General features: G+C 48.9%; 1 protein-coding gene across 20 annotated transcripts in view; it reads right to left on the reverse strand.

The window, feature by feature from the left end:
• TACC2 (transforming acidic coiled-coil containing protein 2) overlaps positions 1-20632 on the reverse strand; it is a 210936-nt gene that overhangs the window by 51525 nt on the left and 138779 nt on the right. The gene's annotated exons all lie outside the window — the stretch shown is intronic.

Below are 20632 nucleotides of genomic sequence, written 5' to 3' on the forward strand. Positions count from 1 at the left end.
TCACCAGCTTTGTGCCCAAATGATATATGCTTTGAAACTTAGCTCTAAGAAAAATTCCTATTTCTGGCCTTAGTGGCAAATACAAACACAGGGGAATCTTTTGGTCAACACTGACACCAATTCACTCAAACCGATATTCCCAGGAACGCATTTCAATGCCATGATTCCAACACGCTGTAGGATCCCCACTCCACGAAACCAAATCTCATATGGCCTTTCTCCACCCTGTCATTCTCTCCTGCTGCCCTTCCTTCCCAGAGCTTCTCACAACTTATTATGGATTTATTCACCTTCTAATTGTGTTAATTGTCTCTCTCATCTACTGAGCTTCAAGGCCATGATGGCAGCCAATCTGGTTTCTCACAGCATTTCTGAGCTGAAGCCAAAAGGCAGTGAATAAACATCTGTTGACTGAAAGAAAGAGAGAAAGAAAGAAAGAAAAAGAAAGGAGGGAGGAAGGGAGAAAGAAAAAGAAAGAAAGGAGGGAGGGAGAGAGGGAGGAAGGAAGGAAGAAAAGAAAGAAAAAGAGAGGGAGAAAGAAAGAAAGAGAAAAGAAAGGAGGGAGGAAGGAAGAATAGAAAGAAAGAAAGAAAGAAAGAGAAAGAAAAAGGAGGGAGGAAGGGAGGAAGGGAGAAAGAAAGAAAGAAAGAAAAAGAAAGGAGGGAGGAAGGGAGAAAGAAAGAAAGAAAAAAAGGAGGGAGGGAGGAAGGAAGGAAGAAAAGAAAGAAAGAAAAAAGAAAGAAAAAGAAAGGAGGAAGGGAGAAAGAAAAAGAAAGGAGGGAGGGAGGGAAGGAGGGAGGGAGGAAGGAAGGAAGGAAAGAAGGAAAAGAAAGAAAGAAAAAGAAAGGAGGGAGGAAGGAATAAAGAGAAAGAAAGAAAGGAGGGAGGGAAGAGGGGGAAGAAGGAAGGAAGGAAGAAAGAAAAAGGAAGGAGGGAGGGAGGAAGGAAGGATGAAAGAAAGAAAGAAAGAAAGGAGGGAGGGAGGAAGGGAGGAAGGAAAGAAGAAAGAAAAAGAAAGGAGGGAAAGAAAGAAAGAAAGAAAGAAAGAAAAGAAAAGAAAGAAGGAAAGCAAGCTAGCTAGCTCACTGGAGGATGTGCCAGCGGGAGACAGAAAACACAGCCTGCTGACCCCAATGATATGATAATGACCCTCACTGCTCAGCAGGAAGGTCTCACCCAGAGAACTGGCCCAAAATTCCACCCAGAGGATGCCCCTCCCAGTAACGGGGGGGGGGGGGGGGGTGGTAAGGGGGGGTAAGGGTGGGGAGCTGCTCAACAAACTAAAGCCTTGTCCTGGGCTCCAGAAAACCCAGAGTAGACGGCCCTTCTTCATCACGCCCCTTCTCCCGGGGGCTCCATTTTAAGCCAGAAAGAATGAGGCCTCCCCAGATGGTGGAGCCAGGCACGTGCCCTGAGGCCCTTGCTCAAGATGCCCAGCGGTCCCGGCCCAAGCTTGCTCTGAGGATGCCCGCGCCCAAGAAGCAGAGCATCACCTGGGCTGATGCCCATCTCAAGATCTTGTAAATACACCAAAAGGCCGCTTACTCATTTGCAACAAGAAAGGCAATGATCAAGAGGGCAGCTACTTAAGTTCCGGGCTGACACAGTGGCCCAGCGGGCCAATCTGGGTGAAGACGTGGAATCAGAGGGTGACGGACCAGGTGAGCATCGGAGCACGAGGTGCTCACACTGCTGAGCTCTGCAAGGGTCAGAGGACTAGTGACCTCGGCAGAGGGCAGCCTCTCCCAACGACTGTCTTGCCAGCGGGCAGAGAGAGCCAGGAACCAGGCCAATCCCTCCACCGTCTGCCGGCACAGGAAAAAAGAGCCATTTGGTGAGTTCTCCTTCAGAAAAATCTACATTGATGTTTTTACAACTCGTCAGTGGCTCATTTTGTCAGTGCCAAAGACCACCCTCCCCCATCCCCAAGAACCCTGGCTCCTCCAGCAAAGCCACAAAGCCCTCAGGGGACCCAAAGAGATGAACAGAAACATCGGATCTGCTTTTGATGAGATCCAACGAGCTGAAGCCTGCACACTATCAAATTTCCTGAGTAAAGACTTACTCCACACAAACAGGATGGGGGCCATGCGGACCTTTTACAAACACACATTAATATTTAAAGGCCTTCGCTTTTGTGTAGGGAAGTGAAGATACACGCTTGGACAACGACAGATCGAGGTACCTGAGCTTTGCAGAGTCTGCTGAGGGGCATGAAAAACACAAGGAAGTTACACAAGGGAATATCAAAGAGGAATAAGACTCTGGATCACCCTGGGGGGTCCCGGAAGTCACCCTGCCCCCCAGCACGGAATGTGGCAGGGGCAACACTGACAAGACACACAAAGCCAACTTGCCTCTTTCCAGAACTTCCTTGGAGGGCCATCAGACTGGAGTCTCCACTGCTACTCACTGCTGTCCACATCCACTGGGCCCATTCCACCAGGGGCCACATCCGCCAGGAGGCCAAAGCCATCTCTGCTGAAGGACGGCCTCCGTCCCCTAAATGCCCACCCCTGATTCCCTTGCCGTTGTCTCTGGGATCTTAATCTGCCCAAGATGTCAGGAAGACGTTAGCAGCACCGCCAGTCACGGATGCTGCGAGCTTCTCCAAAGTGCAGCAGAGACAGGGGGCGAGAGGCTGAGAGCTCTTCCCCTGGCTTCTGCAACCCTGGGCCCCGGCGACGTGCGGCTTTAGAGCGCAGAGGGCCCCTGCTCTTCCCTAACAGCACAGGCAAGCAACAGGGAGGGCCGGATACTCTTGGGCTCAAGCTGCTGAATTCCAATGAGGTCTCTCCTGCTGCAGCTGCCCGGATGGCCGGAACACCTGCTCAGAAGGAACCCCCATTCACCACTGCCCAGTGAGGGAGGCAGAGGGCACATGGAGCCCCTTTGTGATTCCCTGCCTGTTTACCGTGAACCATTTCTGCATCACAACACCACGGGGCGACCGACCGGAGCACCACAAGAATGGCATTCACTTCCGGTGATGCCTGTGTTATTTTCACATTTCCGTACCCTCTCCCAGGAGCAGAGAGCAAGTTAATTAGAGGAGGCGGATGGCAGCTTTTTTAATTAGCTCTTTTTTCCCTGTTCAGTTTCCCAGAGGGCTCAGAAACATTTCCAAGAGCAGGGATTTCTGCAGTCCACCCACAAAGAGCCTGTACACACAAATAAAGCAGCACTTTGGAGCCCCAATGCATAAAAGCAGTTCCCATCGGCTGTTTGATTTTTTTTTTTCTACTAGAAAAAACTAAAGTACAATAAATTCTTCGGTTAAGGCTCCACAGACTTTCAAAATGAAAGAAAAGGAAATTAACTTAATGCTGCAAAGATGCATCAGAAAGAACGCGCCACTCCAGTCTGCCAAAACGTCTCTAAATTATACGAAAATGTATTTACCAGGATATGCATACGCTATGTTCACCATATAAGTCAATATGCAAATACATGCAAATAAACCGAGAGAATGTCTTTCCATAGTGTAAAAGGTAGCTCTTAATGGCCAGGCATGAAATATGGCCCAGCACGAAAACCTTGGTAATAGTTATCACATGCTGAACTTTTTGTTATGTGTCAGGTCACGGGTTAGGTCCATTTGTGCATTTCTCTGTAATCTTCAAAAATATCCTGCCTGGCGGTGAGCAAGCCCAATTTACAGATGGCACTACTATGGGAAGCAAAGTACTTTGCCCTTGGCCATCTACTTAGTAAGCTACGGGAGTTGGGCTCAAATCTAGAACCGTCTGCCTATAAAATCTGTGTTCTCTTCCCTGTCTCAGTGGCTCCCAAATATTTTCAACAGCAGAACTATTCTTCCAAATGAATCCTATGCATAGAGAAAAGTTGCGTTTATTTTATAAGCTCAATTTATACTATATTCTCACTACACAGTCTATCGTTGGGAACAATAAAGCTATTTGACAAACCTGAAAATCTGACACTAGGGGTTGGGGATGCTAATTGCAGCATGAGCTCTGTCTGCTGATTTCTCCCCTGGTTGCACATTATCAGGAAAAGTCCTGATGCAACCTGATGAGTGATTACAAACAGCACCTGTTTTTTAACAGCTTGCCCTGTATTCTTTAATAAGGCAGACAGGGCAGAAGAGCTACCGAAGAACAAAACTAAATTAATCCATCAGCACAAGGCAATATGCTGGTGGTCTCCAATGCCACCCAGCGTGGTGTGCACAGAAGGGAAGGAAAGATAGAAACATATAATCCCAAGTACAGAGAGACTGTGCTAGCCACCGAAACTAAACCTGTCAAGTTCCCCGGGTGTCTGTTCGTAGAGTTTTAAAGTATTTTTTCAAACATTTTCTCAGATTTCAGAGAATCTCTCTATAGTTCTGAAGTTCCACTGAGCACAGTTCGAAAATCTGTGCTCCACGCAATGAAGGAATCAGTCCCTCCACAGATAACACGCTGTGTTAAAACAGAGACTTATGCATACTGTCCCCAAAGCAGGACAGCTGGCAAAGTGTAGAACCCCAGGGCCTGTTGGCCTCTCTTTTTACTTTAAATATTTTCATGTTTTACTTCCATGAACTATAACAACAAAATAGTAAAAGATCAGCACCCACACACCAATTAATGTAATATAGGTTAGCATGATATAAAATGAAGTTAGTATAATAACACATACATACACGTATACACAAAAGTATGTGTGAATGTCTATGTTTATAAACAAAACACGGGTCTCTCTTAATAAAGAGGTGCTATGAATGTAGTTTTTCAGCTTATTAAATGATTATGTTTTGCTCAAGTTGTACTGGAGGTCATTCAAGGGTTTGGGGAAATAAATCTCAAACACCACAGACTGAATCTTCCAACCCTGAAGACGGTAGAAAATTTCCCATTCCAACATGCTTATCACATCCTTTGAAACAGGCAAGGAGGGACGCATGGGTGTGGTGTCTGACTCTTGATTTCAGCTCAGGTCATGATCTCATGGTTTGAGAGTTGGAGCCCCACGTCAGGGTCTGTGCTGACAGCACAGAGCCTGCTTGGGATTCTCTGTCTCTCTCTGCCCCTCCCCTACTTGCACGCATGCTCTCTGAAAAATAAATAAATAAACTTCAAAAAATAAAATAAAATAAACAGGCAAGGAAACTGAGGCCAAGAGAGCTGCAGTGACTTCCCAAAGTAACCAGCCCTTTCCAGCAAGGACACGACACGACATTCATTAGAACCAGCCTGCTTTTCGTCAATAAGAGCCTCCCTCCTAACCTCAGTGCCCGCCCCCCACCTGGAAATCTAAAGTTACCTATACTTACATGTTATCTGATTATCAAGAAACAGTTTGTTCTTTTAAAAAAAATTTTTTTTTTAATGTTTATTTATTTTTGAAAGAGACAGAGCATGAGTGGGGTTGGGGCAAAAAGAGAGAGACACAGAATCCGAAGCAGGCTCCAGGCTCCGAGCTGTCAGCACAGAGCCCGATGTGGGGCTCAAACCCATGAACCACCAGATCATGACCTGACCCAGAGTCAGAAGCTTAACCGACTGAGCCACCCAGGCATCCAAGAAACAGTTCATTCTTAAACATTGCTAAAGGAAAGTTCTTCTTCTAGCAATTTCTCAGAATTCTTGTGAAAGTGAGTCTGGGGATAGAGGATTTTGTGACCACCCAGCAAGAGTGAATGGTCCCAGCACCAGCACTCTAGAGGGGGGGGCTTCCTGTGACATAAGCCCCACCCTCTCAGGTTCTGGAGGGGGGGGCCCACCTGAGCGAGTGGTGCAAGTGCCCCCCAGCCTCCCTCCCCCTGACCAAACCCAGGGAGAGGCAACAGTGCTGGCCCAAAGCCCTGCATCCATAGGAGGCTCACGCCCTCCAGCCCCAAAGACCACCGGGCCATCCCTGAAGTGGGGGAGATCTTCCAGAAACAAAAACGGAGCTCTCGGCAGATCAGATCACCTCCTTCATCTCTGCATCTAAGAGTCTGATGGATTTGAGTGACAGTATGTTTGTGAGATTGCTCTCCACTAAATTCTATTCATCAAAATATTCCACTTTAGACAGGCTTGTCAAGAAATGCGGTCCTTGCAGGAATATGTGTGCATACTCTCTCTCTCTCTCTCTCTCTCTCTCTCTCTCACACACACACACACACACACACACACACACACACAACTTCCCTCCTGCCTAAAACAACTTGACTGGTGATTTTTTTGGGCTGACTGAACAGGGTCTTTCACTTTAATGTGCCTATCATACGTATAGAAAAGGATTTTTTGGGTGCCTGGGTGGCTCAGTTGGTTAAGCATCTAGCTTCGGCTCGGGTCACGAACTCGTATTTCTTGAGTTCAAGCCGCGTCGGACTCTGTTCTGACAGCTCAGTCTGGAGCCTGCTTCAGATTCTGTGTCTCCCTCTCTCTCTGCCCCTCCCCCACTTGCACTGGGTGTCTCTCTCTCTCTCTCTCTCTCTCAAAAATAAACATTAAAAAAAAGAAAAGAAAAGGGATTTGCTCTGCAATATCACTCCTTAACATTTAAGTCAAGGGAGAACATTATTTCAACACAACCAAGAGCTAACACCCTTCCTGGACTGTCGGGTGACTGAGTCAGGTGCCGTCTTCCATGAACACAGCGCTGGGTCTGGCAAGCCGGGCTGCTGCTAGACTCTTCCAGGCTCAAGCTCCAGGGAAAATCAAAGCAGACGACAGCACACTTCTCCCAAGATTGCCAGCACGTAGCGTCTGTGGGGTTTATGAGACAGCTCCCATCTTCGGATACAAGTAGCTGTCACTTGGCTACTTAGGGATACCATCAGGGCTCAAGGGATATTGGCAATCAACACACTGGCCGTTTCGAGGTTAGATAGCGTCCCTGGCGAGGGAAGTGGCATGGTGAAGGCATAAAAGCACACATAAATAAACAACCCACCCAGATCCCATGGAACAGATGGGGGAGGCAGACAGAATCCCCCGAAAGGCGGTCAGGAGACCCACAAGCAATGAACGTCTACCACGGAATTCCTTCCAGCTAGGTCACGCGCCATTAGAAATTTGGGGAAATGGGGGCGCCCGGGTGGCTCAGTCGGTTAAGCGTCCAATTCTTGGTTTTGGCTCAGGTCACGATCCCACGGTTCGAGCCCCGCATTAAAAAAAAAGAAAGAAACTAACTCGGGGAAGTGTAATTTGCTAGCAAACTAAGTCTTCTCTTTTATTTCATCACAGCTACCGATTTGGGCATGGAGGGGAAGCTGGAGCTTACACACGACGTGGGAGGGCCGTCCTGCCAGACCGTCTGTGGACAGAAGTGGGTCCCGGAGGACGCAGGGACTCTGAAAGTCACGCCGATCTGGACTCTACCCTTCCTTCGAGGTGTACACAACCCATAAACTCCAGGGTCAGGGGAGTGTTTCCAGAATGGGGGAGGCTCGGTGCGGCATTGTGCGTGTGTGGGTGCACACACAGGTGCCCAATGGAACATCCCATCCCCACACACTTAGTTTTAAAACGGACTTATGTGCAACGATACCAGGCGCTCAGCAAGAGAGGCTCTCCAGTGGCTGAGCGCCTTCCTGCAGGCGGTGTGAATCCAGGCTGAGTCAGCAGCCCCAGGCTGCGGATTCCACCTGTTTGTAAGCGGATCCGGGAGAGATGCCAGAATGCCAATCGAGTCTCAGGAGAAATAAAGAAAGAAGGGAGACTCGGCTACCCTTTAATTCCCTTGCCTTCTGCAATGATATCCCTGACATCTCATCTTTGTAGCTGAACTCTTTGCTTGGGTGACTTTAGTTGGAATCTTTAAACTCAGATTCTGAAAAACCGAACTGGAAATAAGATATTTATGGAGGCTAGCTAGAAAAAAAAATAGAACACACAGAATTGAGGGAGCCTCTGAGAGGCGCCTGGGTGGCTTAGTCAGTTAAGCATCTGACTCTTGATTTTGGCTCAGGTCATGATCTCATGGTTCGTGGGTTTGAACCCCACATCAGGCTCTGTGTGGACCGTGCAGGGTCTGCTTGGGATCCTCTCTCGCCTTCTCTCTCTGCCCTTCCTCTGTTCGCTCTCTCTCTCTCAAAAAATAATAAACTTAAAAGAAAAAAAAGGAGCTTCCAATAGATCATCACCAAGAGGACTTCTCTTTTCTCTAGGAACAACTCCAGACCATCCTACCTAGTCAGACCGTTAACAAGCAAACAGTATCTCACCCAGGTGAGACACAACCAGCACCCAAGTAAACACATAAATATCTCTGTCCAACCAAGCGCACTGAAAATCCTGTACGGTACTCAGTGGAAAGCTCTTCTGGTCTTGTCCAAAAACATACTTTTCCTTCTTTTATATACTATCCTAACGGGTTTGCACTATGATTCAATGTGCGTGTGTAAATGTCCCCAAAATTCACGTTGAAACCTAATTTCCAATGGGATTAGAACAGGAGTAGGGCCCTCTTAGAAAAAGAAACCCCAGAGAACTGCCTTGTCCCCTTCGGCCATGTGACTTCACGGTAAGAACACCACCATCTATGAACAAGGAATCAGGCTCTTGCCAGTCACCAAATCTGTTGGGGCCTTGATTTTGAATTTCCCAGCCTCCAGAACTGTGGGGAATAAATGGGTACCGTTAAAGCCATCTCATCTGTGGCACTTTTGAAATTTTTTTTTTACCTTTCTATTTATTTTTGAGAGACAGAGAATGAGCAAGGGAGGTGAAGAGAGAGAGGGAGACACAGAATCCGAAGCAGGCTCCGGGCTCCGAGCTGTCAGCACAGAGCCCGACGCGGGGCTCGAACCCACGAACCGCGAGATCACGACCTGAGCCGAAGTCGGACGCTTCACCGACTGAGCCACCCAGGCGCCCCATGTGGCACTTTTGTTCTATCAGCCTGAACTGACAAAGAAGGTTTGGTACCTAGTTTCTGAAACCAAAGCAAGTCAGAGGGGCAGAGAAGATAGGTGCACAGACAGGATCTATCAAGACTGAGTGACCCATGACATAGAAAAACCATGAAACAAGATGCAAGTACTCGGAAGGAACTGTCATGTCTGGTCAGCCCCTAGGGTTTCCCCAGGACCTGGCAGGTAACAGCCCCTCCCTCAGCACCGCATACTGATGACGCGGGCACGGTGGGTTCACATGTACCGTCAGGAGAGCTCCAAGTAATAAGTAGGAAAAACAGCAAATTAAGGAATTGCATATAGTAGGAGCTGACCTGGGACATCATAATCATGTATAAACACAAAGAAATATACATAAACACATAGGCCCACTTCCAGAACACATATATACCTATGTAGAGACAGAAATATACGCACATACAGGCAACATATATGTTGTTTTTGGATTCAGAAAAAGGTATCTCAGCACAAGCATGTGTTTGCCTTGGTAAAAGGGCGGATGCCGGCCTGAAGAGGGCAGAGCCCAACCTCGCTGCTGGGGACACCAGGGGCCTTCCCAGATCCTTTCAGCACGCCCTCCCAAGCCTATCTAGGTCCAAGATGCAAAGAACGGAACGCAGTGGGGGCCCGATTAGCTGGACTATGTCCAGGGAGACGTGGTATAAGGAAAGGAGCCACCAAGGACTTTGGAAAAAGTGTGGCAATGGGAACATAGCCTTCCTCTCTGCATAGCCCAGGGCAGACGCACCCACCAGGGACCTGCCCCTTCACATGCTCCCACACCCAGTGAGAAGCATCCATTCACAAATTTTAATTTATTTTTGAGAGAGAGAGAGAGAGAGAGAGAGAGAGAGAGAGAGAGAGAGTGCGAGCGAGCACAAGTGGAGGAGGGGCAGAGAGACGGAGACAGAACCTGAAGCAGGCTCCAGGCTCAGAGCCGCCAGCACAGAGCCCGATGCGGGGCTCGAACCCACAAACTGCGAGATCATGACCTGAGCCGAAGTCGGACGCTTAACCGACTGAGCCACCCAGGTGCCCCAAGAAGCACCCATTCTGCCTCCCTGGCTCACCTTCCACACACCACAAGCATCCTTCTGATTTCAGGGTGGTTTCCCAGGCAGTACCCGGGCACCAGGATGGGACTCAACCAGGGACTCAACCAGGGACTGCCCACCCCAGCCAATTTTACACTTTGTTCCTCAGCTTCCTCACCCCTCCTCCCATCTGACCCTCACAACAGGTGAGGCATGTGGACACCATTCTATGACAATTTCAGCAGGACTTGTCTGTCACCTATCCCGAGCCGAGCACCTGGGCAGCCGCGTCAGACACAGCAGCTACCCGCTCACAAGACGCTCACATCCTTCTGGGTCCTGAGGAAGAGAATCTGGAGCCAAAGGGCCCAGTGACTCAAGGAGGCGCTCAGAGCCCGGCAGGGGCAGAGCTGAGACGAGAGCACGTGTCTTGTGCCCCTTGTCCCAAACGAAGCAGCTTCCTCTGCGTCCCAATGGCTCCTGTAGGATGGCAGGCTGGTCTGCAACTCAGTCTCCAGTATATTTGGGTGCCATCGGTTTCCAGGGCATCCTCAACTCCAGGGTGATGGATCAAACGGGGTTTTGGCATCTAGATCCACAACCGCCCCATGGGAGCAGCCAGCCAGGCCAGCCTGGGTCTCCTGCCCTCTGCCCTCCTCACTCCTGCCCCCCTGTTCCTCAGCCACACCTTAACCTGTCCCCTCATTTGGCCATCGAGTGCGCATCCAAGAGGCCCCAGCCCTGCCCTCCTGACTATAACCGTTTGAGTTCCTACAATCTACTTTGGGTAACAGGGGAGGTTGTGGGCCACCCAGACCCCTGGGGTTGGCCACATGCCCTCTGCAGGGCGGTTGGATCAGCCCCTGAATGCTGCTGCCCGTACTGATTCACATCTTGGACCAAAGGCCATAGCATCATGGGGTCAAGGGAGACTCAAGTGCTGACTAAGCTCAAAGCAGAGTCTTTCAAAGGGGCCACGATTTCCACTCAGCAGAGCAAGGGTGGCTCCGGCCTCAGCATTCCCGGCTCCTCACTTCTTCACGTCTAAAGCGGCCTCACCTAAGTCTCTGTCTGTCTCCGTGTCTATCTCTGTGTGCCTCTGTCTCAGACTCTGAATCCGGCTGGACCTCCATCTGCTCTGGAGTCTCTGTCTCAGGAGTTGCCTCTCTCTCCTCTGCCCTCCCCTCCCCCCCGTGTGTGTGTGTGTGTGTGTGTGTGTGTGTGTGAGCACGCATGCACATGCCCCCACCTCTTACTTCCCCGTTTCCCTCCCCGTTTCTAGTCAAAAGGAGGAAAAGCATATTTGGAGGCTGTCCTGCTTATCTGAATCGTGCCCTTTCTATCAATAATTAAAGCTTATGTGTTTTGACTTTGTAATTCATCATTTAAAATTTTGCCTTTAGAGTGGTCTTTTAAAGCCTTGCAAGCTATTATTAACCATAGCAATGGACGGGTGCCTGGGTGGCTCAGTCGGTTAAGTATCTGTTGTTTTTGGCTCAGCTCATGATCTTGCAGTTCATGGGTTTCAGCCCCACATCAGGCTCTAAGCGGACGGTGCAGAGCCTGCTTGGGATTCCCTCTCGCCTTCTCTCCCTGCCTCTCTCCTACTTCTCCCCACCCACCCCCTCAAAAACAAAAACAAAAACAAAAAAAACCCCAAAAAAACAAAAAAAAACAAAAAACAAAAAACTTAGAAAAAAAAGCATGATGCTTCTTTAAAAAAAATAAAATAATAGCAATGGAGAAAGGATTTGAGGGCTTTTGCTGCATTGGACATTAACATCCCTAGAGTCCTCTCTTCCTAATGTTTCAGCGTAAATTCATTACTGAATGACATCAAGGTTCCTTTTAACAAATACATACAGTTGACCCAATGAACAATGCTGGGGTTAGGGGCACTGACCCCCACATGCAATCAAAATCCAAGTATAACTTTTGACTCTCCAAAAACTTGACCACTAATAGCCTACTGTTGACCAGGAGGTTTGCTGGTAACATAAACAGCTGGTTATCACATGTTTTGTATGTTGCATGTATTACATACCATATTCTTACAGGAAAGTAAACCAAAAGAAAGAAAATATTAAGTAAATCATAAAGAAGATACGTTTATAGCACCAAACTGCATCAAACAACAACAACAACAACCACCACCACCACCACATGTATATGGGGCCACGCAGCACAAACCCGTGTTGTTCTAGGATCAGCTGTATGCACCATACGGGTAGATTTCAACCACTTTGTTAAGCCCTGAGCAGCCCAGAAAGCCTTGTGAGCTCCTTGTGAGATCCAAGCAGCTGGGATTATAAATCACAGCATCACACCCTCCTGCTGAGACCGCTGACTTTGAGCCAGCCTCCGGAGACCCTGAAGCTTTGCTAAGAGAACTAAACCCAGAGAGGGTTTAGTTATTGTTAGATTTCATTTACCTAAAAATCAGTAATTCTCTGGGTCCTGCCTGGAGGTGATATTCAACCGATACCCCCCACAGCCTCTCTCCGAGAATCACAAAGACAAACTCTCCCCTAAAAATTGTTCCCCGGCTCTGCTAAATAAATGGCAATGTGCAGTCCACCCTGAGTCTCAACCACGATGTTGCAACTAGAAACAAAACATACGAACCTGGCCTTGGGATGGCTGTAGTACTTTAGTAAAGCCCAACGTTTAGAAAGTTTTAAAAACCCTTTTTCTACCAATGTCTGCAAACAGTGCTTTTGTACAATAAAGAAGGAGCACTTAAATCTTTTGTCCCTTCCTTCCAATCGCTTTACAGAACCAAAAGGAAAAGAATGGCTTGTAAATAGCATGCCAGTTGCAGAGAAGTATTGTTCAACGCCTTGCAAACATGCATTCCTGAGGCATTGCCTGCATCAGGATATTTTTCACGCCATTCTCTCATATGTAACGCAGCAACAATGCTCAGTCTTTGACATGCTATTAAAGAAATTCTGAACAAAGTCTGAAGTTGAGCATGCTCTTCATACATAATATCTAAATTATCTGAATCCGTTAATTTTGTAGAAGACAGCACAATATTTACAAAATATAAAAATGAGCATTTACAGATATGGCTCCAAAACCTCATGCTCTGCCACTTGTGAGGGGGGCAACTTCGGACAGGTTCCTTCACACAACCTTGACCATGGGCCCAGCTCCTCCTCTATCCAGTGGGAGTACCACCGGCCACACGAGGTTGCTATGAGAAGTGACTCTGTACTCACACAATGCCAGGCATCTAGAAAGCGTTCACTCTCTCCGGTCCTTAATGTGTTAAAAGATTATTGTACCTTTCACCCGAACAGAACCAGAGAAACATAAAGCATAGCCCTACTTTCTTTAAAGCCCCCTGTAGTCAGGAGACAGCTATACCAATGATTCATGAGCAAGGAGAAAAGATTATGATTTTCTTGCTCCTCCTACACACCCAACACCCCCCTCTCCTTCACACACACACACACACACACACACACACACACACGCTGCTAAAAAGGCTGTGGGCGAGGAATTGTAAAATCAAGCAATAAATTTCACTCGAGTATTTACCGAATTAATTCACAGCCACTTTGGCAGAAATTCTAATCAGCAAAGTAGATGGTGTGCTGACTTAGTTTGTTCTGGGCTCCGGGGTGCACCTAGAGTTTCTCTCTCTTGCATTCCGTCAAAGGAAGACGGACATGAAGAAGGAAGGAGGAGCCAGTAATCACAGAGCTGGAGAAAGAAGGTTCCAGGCAGAGGGAACCACAGGATGAAGGGCCCTGAGGTGGGAAGGAGCTTACCAGGTGCAAGAGGCAGCCTTAGTTATGGCCCCCAGGAGGAGGAGAGACCCAGGAGGAGGAAGTCTGCCACGAGGAACTGGAAAGCCAGCAGAGGGCTTCAAAGGGGGAAGGACTCCCCCAGATGTATGGTCTTCAAAGGCCACCATGACTGCTCTGACAACAGCATTAGGGCAGCAGTGGGGGACTGGGGCAGAGCCCATCCGATCATCGAGGGGACAGGAGTCCAGAGACAGAAGGCGGGGCCGTGCACTAGACCAGCAGCGGCAGTCAAGGTGAGGAGCGGTCAGACTCGAGACACACGTGGAAGGTTGAGGAAAAAGCTGAGATCCCAAGTGTGCTTTCAAAAAGTTTTGGCTAAAATAATAAGCATTTACTTTTTTACTGTCAGTACTATGGATGCAAGCAAGAAGATTGTTCTTCTGGACTCCAAGAGTCATCTCTTACACTGGCTGATTCAATAACGAAAGTATCAGAGCCCTAATCAGTGGTTTAAATATGACAAGGCTGATAAGGAACCTCAGATTCCAATTACATATGACGACGCTCCATCGAATGGATCCAATTTCCCACATCAAACAGGCAAACTGCCTTAAGGTTAAGGGTTTGGTGACAATAACCCAATTGACTTAAAACAGACCCTCAGAGCTGACCTTCCTGCCACTATACTACTCAATTTGATGATAAAAGGAACAGAATGAGGTAGAAATCGGACAATGGCACCTGCCTATTTCTATTCCTCAGGCCTTTCAAGCCCTCTGACTTCTAAACCAGCACCAGACTTCTCTCTCTCTCTTCTTTTTAGGACAAGGGCCGCTTTGTGCTTTGTTTTCTCACATCTCTTGCATCAAAGGCTCAAAGTTTTCCCTTATCTCAAGGTTCCTACGATTTTAAAAGTCATGCTTCTGGCTCCAGTTGGCATCTTAATGAAAGCTGACTTAGATAATTAGGGGTTTATCTCTTCCTTTATTTGTCGCAGGCCACGTTGACAGATCAAGCCATTTCCCCATTTCATTGTCCTCTCTGCTTAGAAAACGTCAGTGGGGAGCCTCCCGTCCCTTTCTAGTTTCGGAGGGTCCCGGGCACAGACCCCTCATCACCTCCTACAGCTGCATCTTCCTCTGGGGGTTGCCTTTCTCTCGCTTTCAGCCTCCCGACACGCCGCTCTTTCCAAAATCCTTAGGTTCCTGGGGTGCCTGGGTGGCTCAGTCCACTGAGATTCCAACTTCCACTCAGGTCATGACCTCACGGTTCATGAGTTCGAGCCCCGCATCAGGCTCTCTCTGCTGTCAGTGCAGAGCCCATTTCGGATCCTCTGTCTCCATCGCTCTCTGCCCCTCCCCCATTCTCAAAAATAAACAAACATTAAAAAAAGGGGGGGTGCCTGGGTGGCTCAGTCGGTTGAGCGTCCGACTTCGGCCCAGGTCATGATCTCACGGTTCGTGAGTTCAAGCCCCACATCAGGCTCTGTGCTGATAGCTCAGAGCCTGGAGCTTGCTTCAGATTCTGTGTCTCCCTCTCTCTCTCTGCCCCTCCCCTACTCGTGCTCTGTCTCTTTCTCTCAAAAATAAATATGAAAACTATAATAATAAAATTTCAAAAACAAAATCCTTAGGTTCCTACTGCCTTCCTTGTTAGCTAACCGGCTCTGCCTACCTGCACACACATTCTGGCTTCCTAGGGTCAGACCTGCCCTTTCGGCGGCCCTAATCTGCATGGCAAGCTACGAGGCCGTACATTATCCAGGAAAGAGGTGAAAAACACAAAAAACAAAAAACTTGTGTCTGTCTACACGTACAAGGAGATGCAACTCAAATGACTGTATATTCCACTTAGAAAGAATTACAGGCACTGGGCACATGTCCTCTTGTCCCCTCAAGAACGGCCCCCACTGGGCACATGTCCTCTTGTCCCCTCAAGAACGGCCCCCACTGGGCACATGTCCTCTTGTCCCCTCAAGAACGGCCCCCGCTTCTTGCAAACAACCCCCCTGGTGGGCAGCCTCTGAGGCACCAAACCACCCACATGGGGGCATAAGACTTGGGAATTCTTTATTAACGAGGAAGGGCCTCGGGGGAGAATTTCAGAAAGCCAGTGTCCAAACAATCCTGAAGAAGGCAGGCTTTTTTTTTTTTTAAATTTTTTTTTTTTTTTAACATTTATTTATTTTTGAGACAGGGAGAGACAGAGCATAAACAGGGGAGGGTTAGAAAGAGAGAGACACAGAATCCGAAGCAGGCTCCAGGCTCCGAGCTGCCAGCACAGAGCCCGATGCGGGGCTCGAACTCACGGACCGTGAGATCATGACCTGAGCCGAAGTCGGACACTCAACCGACAGAGCCCCCCAGGCGCCCCCGAAGGCTGGCTTTTAATTCTATAAAGAAGGACCCATACAGAGGCCACCCAGTGTCTTAAGTAACAAATCTGGAAACTCCCGAATTCTAGTCACTTGTGTGACACAGACTAAGATGAAGAAACAAAGGTGGGCTGTTTTCTCCTTTTCTCCTCGAACCTAAACCCAAATCTGGTCACGTGACACCCCTCTTAACTCCTTCAGAGGCTGTCCGAATTCCTCAGCGCCTCGTGAGGCCTTCCACGACTTGGCCCCTGACGTTTTCCTCTGATCCCGCCTCCCGCTCTTGCTCTGTGCACTCAAGCCAAACCCCACACCCTGCCCTCCACCAGTCCCCCAGCAGACCTTTCCAGCTCTTCTGCACTTTCTCTCTCTGCTTCTTCCTGCCCAGCAGAGACCTGCTCAGAAAGGCTCGGTGGAAGTGTCCCCTCCTCCATGCAGCCCTCCATTATTTTATCCCCGCTGAATGTTTACCAGTGAAATATTACATCTGAGTATGAGGGAAATACTTCCCAGGGCCCCTGAGAGTTGGGCAATTTATACCATCTCCAGGAAAGCCTGTACCCAATCACCCCCATACCCCTGGTTCCCTTTCACACACCATGCCAGGATTAATTTAATCCCTGACTTTTATTATTTTTTTTTATTAAAAAAAATTTTTTTTAACGTTTATCCATTTTTGAGAGAGAGAGACAGAGCATGAATGGGGGAAGGTCAGAGAGAGAAGGAGACACAGAATCTGAAACAGGCTCCAGGCTCTGAGCTGTCAGCACAGAGCCGGACATGGGGCTCGAACTCATGGACCGCGAGATCGTGACCTGAGCCGAAGTCGGCCGCTTAACCGACTGAGCCACCCAGACGCCCCAAGCCCTGAGCTTTAGAAGAGATGGTTACATTTGGAGAGGTTGGAGAAAACCAGTATTCAGGAGATTATAAATATAACACAACATAGTATAACACTGTATAATATGATACGATGTAATGTAATATAATATAATATAATATAATATAATATAATATAATATAATAAATATGATGTAATATGGTGTAATATAATTAATACAATATATATTTCAAGCACAGATTGGGAAATGCACAGCATAAAGCCAGGAGAGTGAGCACAGGGCGGAAAGTGTGTTATTCGAGAAAGCCCATCTGAGCAGACTGGTTTCTGAGGTTCAGCACCTTTTCTACTTCACAGGCACTAAGGGGTTTCCTTGAAGAGTGACACTAATGCATCCTTTGGCACAAAGCGGCAACATTTCAGGGTTTCTTCAGCAGACTTCACTAGGAACGATGCTATATTTAAAAAACTAAAACTAAAAGCCACAGGCACAGTACTCAAACATTTTATTTGTCATTTCTTCTCCAGAGTCCCCAACATGAGCATGCATTCTTTTTTATCCGTAGACTCTGTCAGCAACAGAGAGGGGGATGGGGTATCGGCCCCATTTCACGGATGTTGTAACTGAGCCTCCAAGGGCACCGCGTGGACCCGCAATGCCACACGCCCAGGAACCCAGGACAGCTTTGCACTGAGCCAGTGCTGTGGTCCATGAGCTTTCTAAAGGTGGAATTTGTCGAACTTTGTACTGTTCCCAACAGTGGAGCTGGGCTGGCTGGTGGTGACCCGCGCAGGTTCTCCCCGCTTTTTCTTGGGAGCAGTAGGTCAGTTCATCAGGCACCCCCTCAGTCCAATGCTACCCAGCTCTCCGGTCCATGTACGATATGCTGGTCACAGACAGGGACCCACAGTCACACGGTCTTCCAGTAAGGAGAAAGAACCCTCCTCTGGTCCACCGAGGTCACGTGAAGGGCCAGGGCTCAGGGCCTACATGAGGGAGGGAGAAAGTGGCCAGAAGAACACTGCTGGCTACAGCCTCCGCTCAGCCCCCTGCCCGCTGTCCCGTGCATGGGAGCAGGTGGCTGGTGACCACAGGGCCCTGGCTCGACCTCGCCGTGACTCTGGAGTCTGGGGGCAGCCCCAGGACCGTGCAGTTAGACTGGGTGCTAAGAGCTACCCCCCAGAGAGGGGTGGGCGCCAACACACCCTTCTCTCATCTGTCACTAGAACAACTGGACGTGACAGACATCAGGAACAAACACCTCTCCACTTCTCAAGCCCTGTTTTCCCTCATCCTCATAGACAGCACCTCCAGGTACCATCTGCCACCAAGGTATGCCTTGTCTTTTCTTACCTGGAGCCCTTTCCCACTGACTCCACTTCTGTCTAGCATCAGATAACATCAACAGCAAAAATCCTGGGAGAACACTGCTGGAAGCTTCCAGCCAGGCCTGACGGCCCTCCTCCTGCCCCTTCCCCTTCCCCTTCCCCCTGCTTCAGGTCACGTATCTCCAGTCTGGTAACTAAAGATATTCCCTATGGGTGTCAAAACACCTAAGAGTTGTCCCAGGAGCAGACTCGCCAGTGAGGGCAGGAGACACGAGCTGAGCTGTTCAAGACCAGTCCAGAGGCCAGCCAAGCACCCCAGTGCTCCCCAGGTTCCTCGCCTCCCCGATGTGGCTCTAGGTCCGTGCAGACAGTCCCAGAGGCCGTGGCACTCAGGTCCCCCAGCAGCTGCAGCCTCGGGTCAGAGAGGGAGCCCGAGGCAGCCCCAGGTGTAGGTCCCCTGCTGTACATCAAAGAAAGTGATCCTTTTTTTTTTCATTTTTTTTTAATGTTTATTTTATTTTTGACAGAGAGAGAGAGAGAGAGAGAGACAGAGCACAAGCGGGGGAGGGGCAAAGAGAGAGGGGGACACAGAATCCAAAGTAGGCTCCAGGCTCTGAGCTGGCAGCACAGAGCCCGACGTGGGGCTCGAACTCACAGACCGCGAGATCATAACCTGAGCCGAAGTCGGACGCTCAACCGACTGAGCCACCCAGGCGCCCCTCAAAGAAAGTGATTCTAAAGGCCACCAACTCTATTGCTCTAGGTTGTTCTGGGGTTTTTCTCAGTTTTGCTTGTTTGTTTGTTTGTTTTTATGGGGGAGAGGGGTCCTTTTTTGCAAAGCCATCTTGATAATCACTGCTGGAAGAACCCTACCTGTCAGTCATAGGACACATACATTCTCTCGTCTTTAAGTTACTTCACATGGTTTTTGTGCCTTCTACCCAAGGTACCCGGCTAAGTCCACAGGCAGAGCCCTTCTGAGGAAGGAACGTTCTGGGTGCACCTCTGCCCAGGGACAGCCCCTCAGACCCTGTGTTCCTGGTCATAAAACCTTCCGCTTAGACTTAGAGACTTTGCCAGTCACTGGTTTAGGAGGAATCGAAACTCAATGCCGACTAGACTCGGGCTGTAGTGCCCCGGGGGCCGGGCTGGCATTACGCTCCCGCCCCGCTGCCTCACACACACTCTGCACTCCGGCCCTTCTTCCTTCTTCCCCGCAGCCCTGCCCTTCAGTGTCTTGGGGCCACTCTTTCTCCCCTCGAGCATTAAGGGAAATGAACACAGTCACAGGACCCACTTCCGAACCAGGCGGGGCCAGGAAATCCCACGCACGACCTACAAGTCTACAGATGTTTTCCCTAAAGCCAGGCCAGCCTCTCCGCCTTCTTCCTGGAAAATACTCACAGGGCACGCCAGGCATGTCCCTCCAAAGTAGAACAATTAGCCACCAGCAACTTCCACCAGGGCCCTGGTGAATGGCAAAGAGGAGTAACTCAGAAGCTGGAGCCCCTTTGATCAGACTGTTCCTGAAGGTCCAGAGACCCAGACCTGATCCCCATTAAAGATGGTGCTTGCACGGGAGAGCTCCAGGAGACACGGCGAGCCGCCACACACAGGGTGGCAAGTCTCACTGTGACACTCTCTTCCGCTGGACTTTCTCCCCCAGCCCAGACAGAGAGCAGCCCTAGCTTTAACAAGTGTCAAGCTTCAGCCTCGACAAATGCCGTATCTGCAGCCACTGCTCACTCAGGATGAACAGAGCAAATAAACAGCCACCTTTCTTGCAAACTTATCTTTAGAACCTCCCTGAGGAGAGGGAAGGAATCGGAAAACCAAAAAAAGAAAAATGACAGTTTAGAGCAAAGACACACGCTAACTGTGGGCTCTGTGCGGACAGCTCTGAGCCTGGAGCCTGCTTCAGATTCTGTGTCTCCCCCTCTCTGTGCCCCTCCCTCCCTCACGCTCTCTCTCACTCTCAAAAATAAACAAACATTAAAAATAATAATAAAAATAAATGTATGTTTTTTTAGCAAATTGGAAGTTAATGGGAAGAGATTAAAATTTTTGACTACCTGAGTCATGCTCAATAAAGACCAGCAGGCCCTGGATGGCTCAGTCAGGTAAGTGTCCGACTCTTAATTTCAGCTCAGGTCATGATCTCACAGTTGGGGAGATCGAGCCCCGAGTCAGGCACCATTTCTCTCTCTCTCTCTCTCTGCCCCTCCCCGGCAGGTGCACACACTGGCACTCAATCTCTCTATCAAAAAAAAAGAAAAGTCCAGCAAGAAAGGCCTGAGTGGTGTTTCACCAATGATGTGCTTGTGGAATTTGAAACAAGGTTGCATTAAGAATAAGCCCCCTGTGACTTCTCAGGCCCTGATGGTTCAGCTGTAAAGTTCTCAGACTCTGAGTCTCCACAAACACCCTGAAGTGAAGCCCAGA

Source organism: Panthera onca, chromosome D2 (assembly GCF_046562875.1).
Source record: "Panthera onca isolate mPanOnc1 chromosome D2, mPanOnc1 haplotype 2, whole genome shotgun sequence".
Classification (NCBI taxonomy): domain Eukaryota; kingdom Metazoa; phylum Chordata; class Mammalia; order Carnivora; family Felidae; genus Panthera; species Panthera onca.